General features: G+C 39.4%; 1 pseudogene; it reads left to right on the forward strand.

Moving 5' to 3' along the window:
* The first annotated feature begins 5,476 nt into the window (after nt 1-5,476).
* LOC145449050 (2-Hydroxyacid oxidase 1 pseudogene) lies at nt 5,477-6,708 on the forward strand (annotated as a pseudogene).
* The last annotated feature ends 4,195 nt before the right edge of the window (nt 6,709-10,903 follow it).

A 10,903-nucleotide genomic window follows, 5' to 3' on the forward strand; every position in this document is an offset into this window, starting at 1 on the left:
TTCAATACATAGACACATTTGAATTTCCGACGAAGTCGATACATATATAATTGAAGAATTACCCATGCTGGGACCCTAAAGGAAGATATTCAACCCCATCAGTGGACGTAAGTACCCCTAATAAAAAATTATTCACGAGTATTCGGGTTCGGAATAACTCAGGAACAGAACAGAATCCGAATGAATTCGGTGGAATAACGCGTCCTTCAATACATAGACACATTTGAATTTCCGACGAAGTCGATACATATATAATTGAAGAATTATCCACGTTGGGACCCTAAAGGAAGATATTCACCCCCTTGAGTGGACGTAAGTACCCCTAATAAAAAATTATTCACGAGTATTCGGGTTCGGAATAACTCAGGAACAGAACAGAATCCGAATGAATTCGGTGGAATATCGCCTCGTTCAATACATAGACACATTTGAATTTCCGACGAAGTCGATACAGATATAATCGAAATATTACCCATACTGGGACCCTAAAGGAAGATGTTCAACCCCATCAGTGGACGTAAGTACCCCTAATAAAGAATTATTGACGATCAATAAGCTTCGGAATGACGAAGGAACAGAACAGAATTCGAATGAATTCGGTGGAATAACACATCCTTCAATACCTAGATACACTTGAATTTCCGACAAACTCGATACATATATAATTGAAGAATTACCCATGTTGGGACCCTAAAGGAAAATATTCACCCCCTTGAGTGGACGTAAGTACCCCTAATAAAGAATTATTCACGAGTATTCGGGTTCGGAATAACTCAGGAACAGAACAGAATCCGAATAAATTCGATCGAATATCGCGTTAGTCAATATATTAATACTTCAATTTACTTCTACACTGTGATATGTACAATTCATTCATATTGTTGTATATGATCAATAACCAAATTCGCGCCGTCAGGCACCGCGTGCGTAGGGCTGGTACTTGCATGGCTGACCGGATAAGAATACCGCGTGCCGTAGGCTTTTCAAATTTTCGTACAAAGTCGTTTTTTTAATTGCTCTACTGAATTTTTATGATTACTACTGTTCTTTTGGCTCACGTACGAATAACAATTTATTAATTTTGCCGCCTCTTTCAATCGTGCACTTGCGCGGAATTTGTAGTAACAGATTTTAGTTTTATCGCAGTCTCGTGGTGTTTTGATATGATGAAAGTTGCAATGACATGACTCTCACAGTGTAAGCTGGTGCTGTTACGACTAGGGCTGGGCACAATGATTCGAGTACTCGAATCTGAATCGAGTATTAATTTTAATGATTCGAGTCGAGTAGTAAAAGACGAATTTTTCGAGTACTGATATTATACGCTTCTCGCCACTAAAAGTTAAATTATCATCAAAAATTATAGCGTCTATACTTTTTTCCACTGTGGAAGCCATGAAACCTTAATTGTCCGTATTGCAGCATAGAAAACAGGGCATGAAGTACAAGTACAAAGCTACGAACGTTACTGGAAATACCACATTTCCGAAGTCATGATCATCCCACAACATTGTCACAAAGTGCAATGGAATCGGGATGGTCGAAAAATACTAAGTATGGTTAATGTGATGGATAGCACGCATTATATTCTTTGTGGTGGCATAAAGAGGTACAAATTTGAACTTTAACATATTACATTCTGTTATGACGTCATAATGAGCGATACTCGATTACTCGACTCGACTCGAAGCAAAATACGTGATTCAGAATCGAATCACTCAGGTACTCGAAAATGCCCAGCCCTAGTTACGACCCTCTACATACAAGAACAGAGCGTGATACGAATATTCCTCATTTGAATGATCCTGACCGTTACAGAATGTTCAACGTTATAGGCTGGTAATTGGTCATTTACAACATTTGACCACCACCCACTACGCAATCGGCAATTGTTCAGAAATATAGGGTGAAAGAAGAGACGAGACACAGTTGAGGAATAAACGAGCCAAACCTTCACCTTGATTGCATACGAAATTGTGTTCCCGTGGTGGTGATATCATACTTTGACAGAGCGACGGGTTCTCTCATAAATTCTGCTGATCATGTGGTAATTGAACGACGTGGACGCGCATATGTGAATATCTTCCTTTAGGGTCCCAACATGGGTAATTCTTCAATTATATATGTATCGATTTCGTAGGGATTTCAAGTGTGTTTATGTATTGAACGAGGTGATATTCCACCGAATTCATTCGGATTCTGTTCTGTTCCTTCGTCATTCCGAAGCTTGATGATCGTAAATAATTTTTTATTAGGGGTACTTACGTCCACTCATGAGGGTGAATATCTTCCTTTAGGGTCCCAGCATGGGTAATTCTTCAATTATATATGTATCGACTTCGTCGGAAATTCAAATGTGTCTATAGTATGTATTGAAGGACGCGTTATTCCACCGAATTCATTCGGATTCTGTTCTGTTTCTGAGTTATTCCGAACCCGAATACTCGTGAATAATTTTTTATTAGGGGTACTTACGTCCACTGATGGGGTTGAACATCTTCCTTTAGGGTCCCAGTATGGGTAATATTTCGATTATATCTGTATCGACTTCGTCGGAAATTCAAATGTGTCTATGTATTGAACGAGGCGATATTCCACCGAATTCATTTGGATTCTGTTCTGTTCCTGAGTTATTCCGAACCCGAATACTCGTGAATAATTCTTTATTAGGGGTACTTACGTCCACTCATGGGGGTGAATATCTTCCTTTAGGGTCCCAACATGGGTAATTCTTCAATTATATATGTATCGATTTCGTAAGGATTTCAAGTGTGTTTATGTATTGAACGAGGTGATATTCCACCGAATTCATTCGGATTCTGTTCTGTTCCTTCGTCATTCCGAAGCTTGATGATCGTAAATAATTTTTTATTAGGGGTACTTACGTCCACTGATGGGGTTGAATATCTTCCTTTAGGGTCCCAGTATGGGTAATTCTTCAATTATATATGTATCGACTTCGTCGGAAATTCAAATGTGTCTATGTATTGAAGGACGCGTTATTCCACCGAATTCATTCGGATTCTGTTCTGTTCCTGAGTTATTCCGAACCCGAATACTCGTGAATAATTTTTTATTAGGGGTACTTACGTCCAATGATTGGGTTGAATATCTTCCTTTAGGGTCCCAGCATGGGTAATTCTTCAATTATATATGTATCGACTTCGTCGGAAATTCAAATGTGTCTATGTATTGAAGGACGCGTTATTCCACCGAATTCATTCGGATTCTGTTCTGTTCCTGAGTTATTCCGAACCCGAATACTCGTGAATAATTCTTTATTAGGGGTACTTACGTCCACTCATGGGGGTGAATATCTTCCTTTAGGGTCCCAACATGGGTAATTCTTCAATTATATATGTATCGATTTCGTAGGGATTTCAAGTGTGTTTATGTATTGAACGAGGTGATATTCCACCGAATTCATTCGGATTCTGTTCTGTTCCTTCGTCATTCCGAAGCTTGATGATCGTAAATAATTTTTTATTAGGGGTACTTACGTCCACTGATGGGGTTGAATATCTTCCTTTAGGGTCCCAGCATGGGTAATTCTTCAATTATATATGTATCGACTTCGTCGGAAATTCAAATGTGTCTATGTATTGAAGGACGCGTTATTCCACCGAATTCATTCGGATTCTGTTCTGTTCCTGAGTTATTCCGAACCCGAATACTCGTGAATAATTCTTTATTAGGGGTACTTACGTCCACTCATGGGGGTGAATATCTTCCTTTAGGGTCCCAACATGGGTAATTCTTCAATTATATGTGTGCCGATTTTGTCAGAAATTCAAGTGTTTCTATGGATTGAACGACGCGATATTCCACCGAATTCGATTGGATTCTGTTTTGTTCCTTCGTGATTCCGAAGCTTAATGATCATCAATTATTCTTTATTAGGGGTACTTACGTCTACTGATGGGGTTGAATATCTTCCTTTAGGGTCCCAACATGGGTAATTCTTTAATTATATATGTATCGACTTCGTCGGAAATTCAAATGTGTCTATGTATTGAAGGACGCGTTATTCCACCGAATTCATTCGGATTCTGTTCTGTTCCTGAGTTATTCCGAACCCGAATACTCGTGAATAATTCTTTATTAGGGGTACTTACGTCCACTCATGGGGGTGAATATCTTCCTTTAGGGTCCCAACATGGGTGATTCTTCAATTATATGTGTGCCGATTTTGTCAGAAATTCAAGTGTTTCTATGGATTGAACGACGCGATATTCCACCGAATTCGATTGGATTCTGTTTTGTTCCTTCGTGATTCCGAAGCTTAATGATCGTCAATTATTCTTTATTAGGGGTACTTACGTCTACTGATGGGGTTGAATATCTTCCTTTAGGGTCCCAACATGGGTAATTCTTTAATTATATATGTGTCGATTTTGTCGAAAATACAAGTATATCTATGTATTTAACAACGTGATATTTCATCGTATTGGTTGTGAATCCGGTCTGTTCGTATTCCTGAGATATTTCAAACCATTTTTATTGTAAATTTGTTTCATAGTTTGGTACCTCTGTCTACTGATTCAGTCGCATTCTTGATCAGATATCCCTATAACCAGTCACAAAAAACTATTGTAAAATCTGGCAAGTGGTTTTCGGGATTCTGGTAAAAATTCTAAACTGAAAAATATCATGATGCGCTTGCTGTTTTTTGTGTTTCACCTGAACATATATAATTCCCGAGAATTCTATTAGAATCACAGTGGTGCGTTTAGTGTATCTCATTCATTTTATGGTATATATTCTCTTAGGGTTCTGTTCCTCTAAGAAGGGTTGTGTGATATCACACCAATGATTGGGGTTACGATTAGATGAGGGAAATACCGGCATCTTCATTTTACGGGCACTGTGACCCATTCAGATTCATGGACTATGGAGAAGCAAGGAGCGAGCAGTGTTTTTTTTTTCATTTTTTTTGGTTTGTCATCATTTTAGCCTTTTGGTGGCTATGACAGGATTGTAAACAAGTAACAAGGTTCCGAATCACAAGCCAATCTTACTTTTATAGTTATGAGTCCAGTCAAGTCGAATCATTTGCAATTTACCACCGAGTCAAGTCCGAGTCCAATTCGGATTCGGGGAGCAGAGTCTGAGTCATGGTGTTGAGACACGAGTTCGAGTCCAAGTCATTGTGTTCATTGTTCAATTTCTAGTTCAATTCATGCTCAACTGACTTTTACAACTCTGCTTGCTGTTGTTTGTATCAATGCCTCGCATTCAAAATATACCGTACCGGCGTACCGTACTAATTTTCCGTACTGACCTTAATTTTCATCTACCAGGACCAGTACTGATAGAACAAACACCAACAATGTGTTAACTTGTCTACTATGAAGATGCAATGAAATGCCTGTCCAGGCGGTCCGAGTCTCGAGTCATTTCTGTATTTTAGGAAAATGACTCGAGTCACCAACTATTGAGTCATCGCAATCACAACCCAGTTGGATACTAACATTTCTTTATCATCCGTAACCAAAAATGGATGAATCTCACTGTAATTCTATACTCAAGCATTTCAAAAGCATAACCTTTTCAGAAATTAACCGATAATGTCTACTTCAAACGATTGCATCTGTATTAAAGACTTTGAAATACTTGCTGAAAAACAAGTACCACACAACCGTATTGTCTTCTTGAACTCTGGAGCGACGGATGAGCAAACCTTAAACGACAATTGCGCAGCCTTCAAAGAATTCAGATTTCAACCAAGATGTCTCAGGGATGTGTCACAAGTTTCGCTCGAATGCGAGTTATTTGATGACGACTTCAATTTTCCGATAGGAATCGCACCTACCGGGCAAATGAAGATGTATTCACAAGCTGGTGAGTTGGATGCTGCAAAAGCTGCTGAAAATCTTGGCACAATCTTCACGGAAAGCACCTGGTCTTCAGTTACTATCGAAGATATTGCATCCGCATATCCTAAAGGTTGCCAATGGTTTCAGTTGTATATTTTAAAAGATCGAGATCTTACAAAGAGTCTTGTAAAAAGAGCCGAACAGAATGGAGCCAAAGCTATCGTGTTAACTGTAGACTGTCCGGTGCCTGGTAAAAGGTATCGTTTCATGAAAGTAAAACCTATTCAACTATACCCCACTAATTTAAAAGGGGTTGAAGCCGATTGGAAGTCTCTCGTTAGTAATTTAAGAGATTCATCAACCTCATGGGTGGATTTCGATTGGTTGAAATCGATCACTCATTTACCGATCATTGTCAAAGGAATTCTGACGCCTGACGCAGCATTAGAAGCTGTTGATCACGGTGCTTCGGCAGTTTGGGTTTCTAACCATGGCGGTCGACAATTTGACGGAGTGCCGGCCTCTATATATGCTTTACCTTCGGTTGTCAAAGCTATAAACAAACGATGTCCGGTCTTATTTGACGGTGGCATACGTAACGGAGGTGATGTGGCAAAAGCGATCGCGTTAGGCGCAGACTATGTGTTTGTGGGTCGTCCGATAGTTTGGGGTGTTGCGATCGGGGGAGCTGAAGGTTGTAAAAAAGTGCTTGAAATTCTGAGCAGTGAATTGGAGCTGTCTATGAAGCTTCTGGGCGTTACGTCGGTGCGTGAGCTGCAGTCTGTGAAAGATCTGGTCATTCATGAATCGAAAATTATCTCTAAACTTTAGTGAATGTCACATACTTTTGTCGTAATGATAAAGTTAATTAGCTGATTCTGCTGTAACATCACTGTATCTTGTACGCTATGATTTTTCATCATCAACAGACTTTACAAACTACCACTAGAACTACTAATAAAAACTGTAGTTAGTTGACCCTTGACCGTCAACTCTAGGGTTACCAACTTACCATACGTCCTCCTTTTTCAGAAATCGAAAATGTCCTCCTTCTTGGCAATTCGTCCTCTTTTATAGCTTTGACAGCCAGTCGATTGTACACTGTACAGGCACAACTGTAACACGCCATAAATGGACGGCAAGGATGACTAAAAAATGATGCGCGAGCGGGTCTATTGGAAGTAGAGGTTGAAAAATTACCTTTTTCAAATTATTTTTAGTCAACATGACGGTATTCCCAGAGACGTAATTTTCAAATTACCCGGTTTCTCGTCCGATTTTATAAGTTCTGTAATTTTCAGAATGTGTCCTCTTATCCGGATTTCAAATTATGGTAGCCTTACTGAACTAACTAGATGCAACAGTAGGGTTATTCCAATATAACTTTTTCCTTCCAACTTTAATGGCTATCTGGTAGAATTGTCAGGGTGTTTGAAATTTTGGATATTAAATAACAGTATTTACGGTGGGCAGTTATAAAATACTACCTACTTTTTAAGAGTACTCGCTTGCATCCGCTACTTTCTCAATTTCCCGTGGTTTTAGACTGCTTTTACTTCACAGATTTTAGAAAAAATATTTTCTTTTTACTTTTCAGATTTTGTACAGTAAGAAGTAGTTTTTAGATAAGTTTGCCACCCTTTTATTGGGGCCATTATCATGGCAGACTATCAATTAGCCTCCGTGTCACGATTTTGGTTGAGCGAAATCGAGCACCTTGGTGATTTGAGTATCACTCATTATGACAGTGATGAATTTACAACGGTATGAATGTTCAAGTAATTACGATACGACTGTTCAAAAATACTCTTTTTTCACATTTTACTGGCTACTTGATAAAATTGTTAGGTCATGATCAATTCCAACCAGTAGAAGCATTGCTATATGAGAAAAAGTTTTGGATTTATTTAATGTAATAATAATTCCGGCTACCCCACGAAATTGTTAGATTTTCTGAAAAGATGATGCACACCAAATTTGGGTCAATTCCAACCAGTAGAAGCGAAGTTACAAAATTACAAAATTTTGGATTAGAAAATATTAGTATTTATGGTGGTAAGCTATTTAATTGTTTATTTTAATCTACCAACAGTAAATACTCTGATTTGAAATCCTAAATTTCGAACATATTTCTGCTAACTAGATGGTCCCTAAGGAACCGTATCGCTGCAACATGTATTTTGTTTTTGAATGTAATTTTTTGCTCAATAAAAACTGTCTCTGTCTCTCTCTAATGTGATGCAATATCGCCAAGCTCATGGGTGGGCCACCTTTTTAAATACCAGGCTAGTTACTAAAATATATATGGGAAGCTAACTGTCGAAAAATATCCTGAAACCTAGATAATGTCAAATGCACTTTCCTGCTTGTGTAGAGATTTGAGAGATACGGAATCGTTCCCTAATGAGATGCAATGCAATGATTACAATGCAATGATTATAATTATTATATGCAATCAACTTTATTGCAGATGTATTTTTTAACTTGAAAATTCAATCAATTTCTTGTATACTTAAATAAATTTGTTGAGAATAAAGCGCTGTAGTTCGAGTCACTGAATCAAGGTTTGACTGACCGCCTGTGGGCGCTCTCTACGTAGAATTCATTTCCTGAATAGAAAGAACAGCTTCTTGGAGGTACAGAACTTCAATATGCAACTGAATAGTATATTCATATTGAAATACTATTCAAATAGAAAGAAATACAACAAAATCAAGTTCAGTTGATATCAAATCAGAGTTGAATCTCTAAGCACGAGAATGGCAAAATGTCTGTACGCCTAGCTTAGCTCGCTTCGCACGATACAGTTCTCCTGTAGCATTGTTAGAAAACCAGAAATTAGACTAGAGTTTAATTGAGAGCATGGAAACCATTCATAAATTAGATCGGAATTAGATTAACACTGGCATTCCGCTGTAATTATTCTATCCATGTCTGCTTTTCGCATACTACTGAAAGAATTGTAGAATTCACGCTATCGAATACTACTGAACGCTTCCGGCGTAGACAAGAACGCCGATAAAAACTCAATTAACTTATGGAATATCGAATTCGTTCTCTTGGGCAGATATACCAACATATTCAATTGCCTGAATATATCCCGTTCACCCGAACGCAAAATACGTGTGCAACTCAGTTCGGAACCGGTTGAACTCGGAATCTTCAGCGGAAGTGCTGAGAAGCTAAAATATTCATGGGCGACGTCGGAAAGCACAGCATTTTAACGATTGCCATATTGTTCAATTTTACGCAATTTGGTTCGAGGACAAGTCATTCACGCATATGTATAGGCTACTAGCGAAGCCTTGATATAGCCTATTTTACCCAGGGGTTCGCCGAGCCAGCAGTCCAAAAGGTCAATACGCATACCCATCTCATACAGCACAAGCTACACTGATCTGTAGTCAATTATCATTCATATTTTTGCGTTTTGCAGTGATATCAAACTCAGCTTGCGTCGCGTGTCGGACCAGTGTAATTATTCAAAAATGTAACACCGCATTCAGAATGGGCAAAGGCCGTGAATAATTATTATTATATTTATTTTTCGTGCGTTTTAAGTGGCGCCTGTGGGCGTTTCCGGCCTTTTGCTCCACCGACAATTATATTTTATCTGGGATCGGGTTGTTATGCTATAGAGCAGAGATAAAATTCTAACCTATATATGCATTATGCCTGTTACATGAAATAGCGGGGCCGGGGAGATGGCGTAGTGGTGACGATAACCGTCGCCCGGGTTGGATTCCGCGACGGAGGTTATTCTGGGCTCCCCAGTCCCCATCCACTGCGTCTCTGTTCTTACGACGTCAAAAATGGGAAAGCCGATGAAAGAGCGCACTTGCAAGGAATAGAAAGAGCAGCGGAATAGAGACAAACACCGAAGAAAGAACTGCGACATCGGGCACTAGGTGAATGGCAGTTTAAGAGACCGCAACTGGTCGTTCGGCACCCTATTATCTGTTCATACATCGCTCTGTGTCTTATCGCACTGTACATTGTGATTTGTGTGTGTCTTATTCAGATAAAAATATAATCTGACGATTATCATATCTTATACTAAATTCGGTGACCGGGGTAAATAATTGCGGCTGATTCAGTAGTTTGGTCAAAGTAAGCGGTATATTGAGCGTTGGCAGGGAATGTCCGGTGAGCAAGTAATATTTTTTTTACAATGCAACAGTATATGGCCTACTATTTCGGAGACAGCCTCGCCAATATCGAAAGGTGTGTTGCCAGTCTAGAGCGTCCGGTTCGGAGGCCAAAGAGCGTTCAAACAAGTGTTTTGCATAGGCTTCTGGCGCCGTTGTTGATATCCATGATTTGAACATCCGGTTGTGAGATCCTCTCTCCTCCGCATTAAACTCCACCTGCTATTGGTCTCGGGAGAGCTGGCGGGTGACCGCTTTCGCCGCGGATAATGTTACAGTTTGGACATCGATACTAGGTTCCGGTAATAGACTTGATGCGGTCCGAGCTAGTTGGCCAGGCTTTTCGTTGCCGTGAATGGCGTGGTATTGGGGCAAATATTACCATGCCAGCATTGGCACCCAAAGTCTGTGAAATAATATCAAATGAGAGTGTGATTTCCTTGTGCGGCTGACGAATTTGTGAGTCTGACAAGACCCTCAGAGCCGCAACGCAGTCGGAAAAGATCACATAGAGTCGATTCGAGGAAATGCTGTGTTGAATTATCCAGGTCAGCGCGGAAATTAGAGCTTTTAATTCGCTGTGAATGAGAGAGAGAGAGAGAGAGAGTCTTTATTTTTCATCCAACCAAAATACATAACACACGGCAGTGGTGGTGGTACAGAAAAAATGCATGCACAGTATTCGGTATTAGATAGGAATGATCGATAAGATCGCGAAGGTCATCTAGTCTGATCACACCAGCATCAAACATAAGGTACACTGACTCTGAACAGCCTGTCTGTAAAAAAATGTTACGGTATAGGTAAAATAATCAAATGGAAGAAAAATTAAACGATGGTAGCAAATGATCAATGAAGCAATGTCTGTGCGAGGTAGGGCAACAGTGTTAGTGTAACGACAAGAGGTGATCAAGTGGGGCTTTTTTGAATATTATAAGG

This window comes from Botryllus schlosseri, chromosome 10, assembly GCF_051294905.1.
Source record: "Botryllus schlosseri isolate E-star chromosome 10, Bs_hap1, whole genome shotgun sequence".
Lineage (NCBI taxonomy): Eukaryota > Metazoa > Chordata > Ascidiacea > Stolidobranchia > Styelidae > Botryllus > Botryllus schlosseri.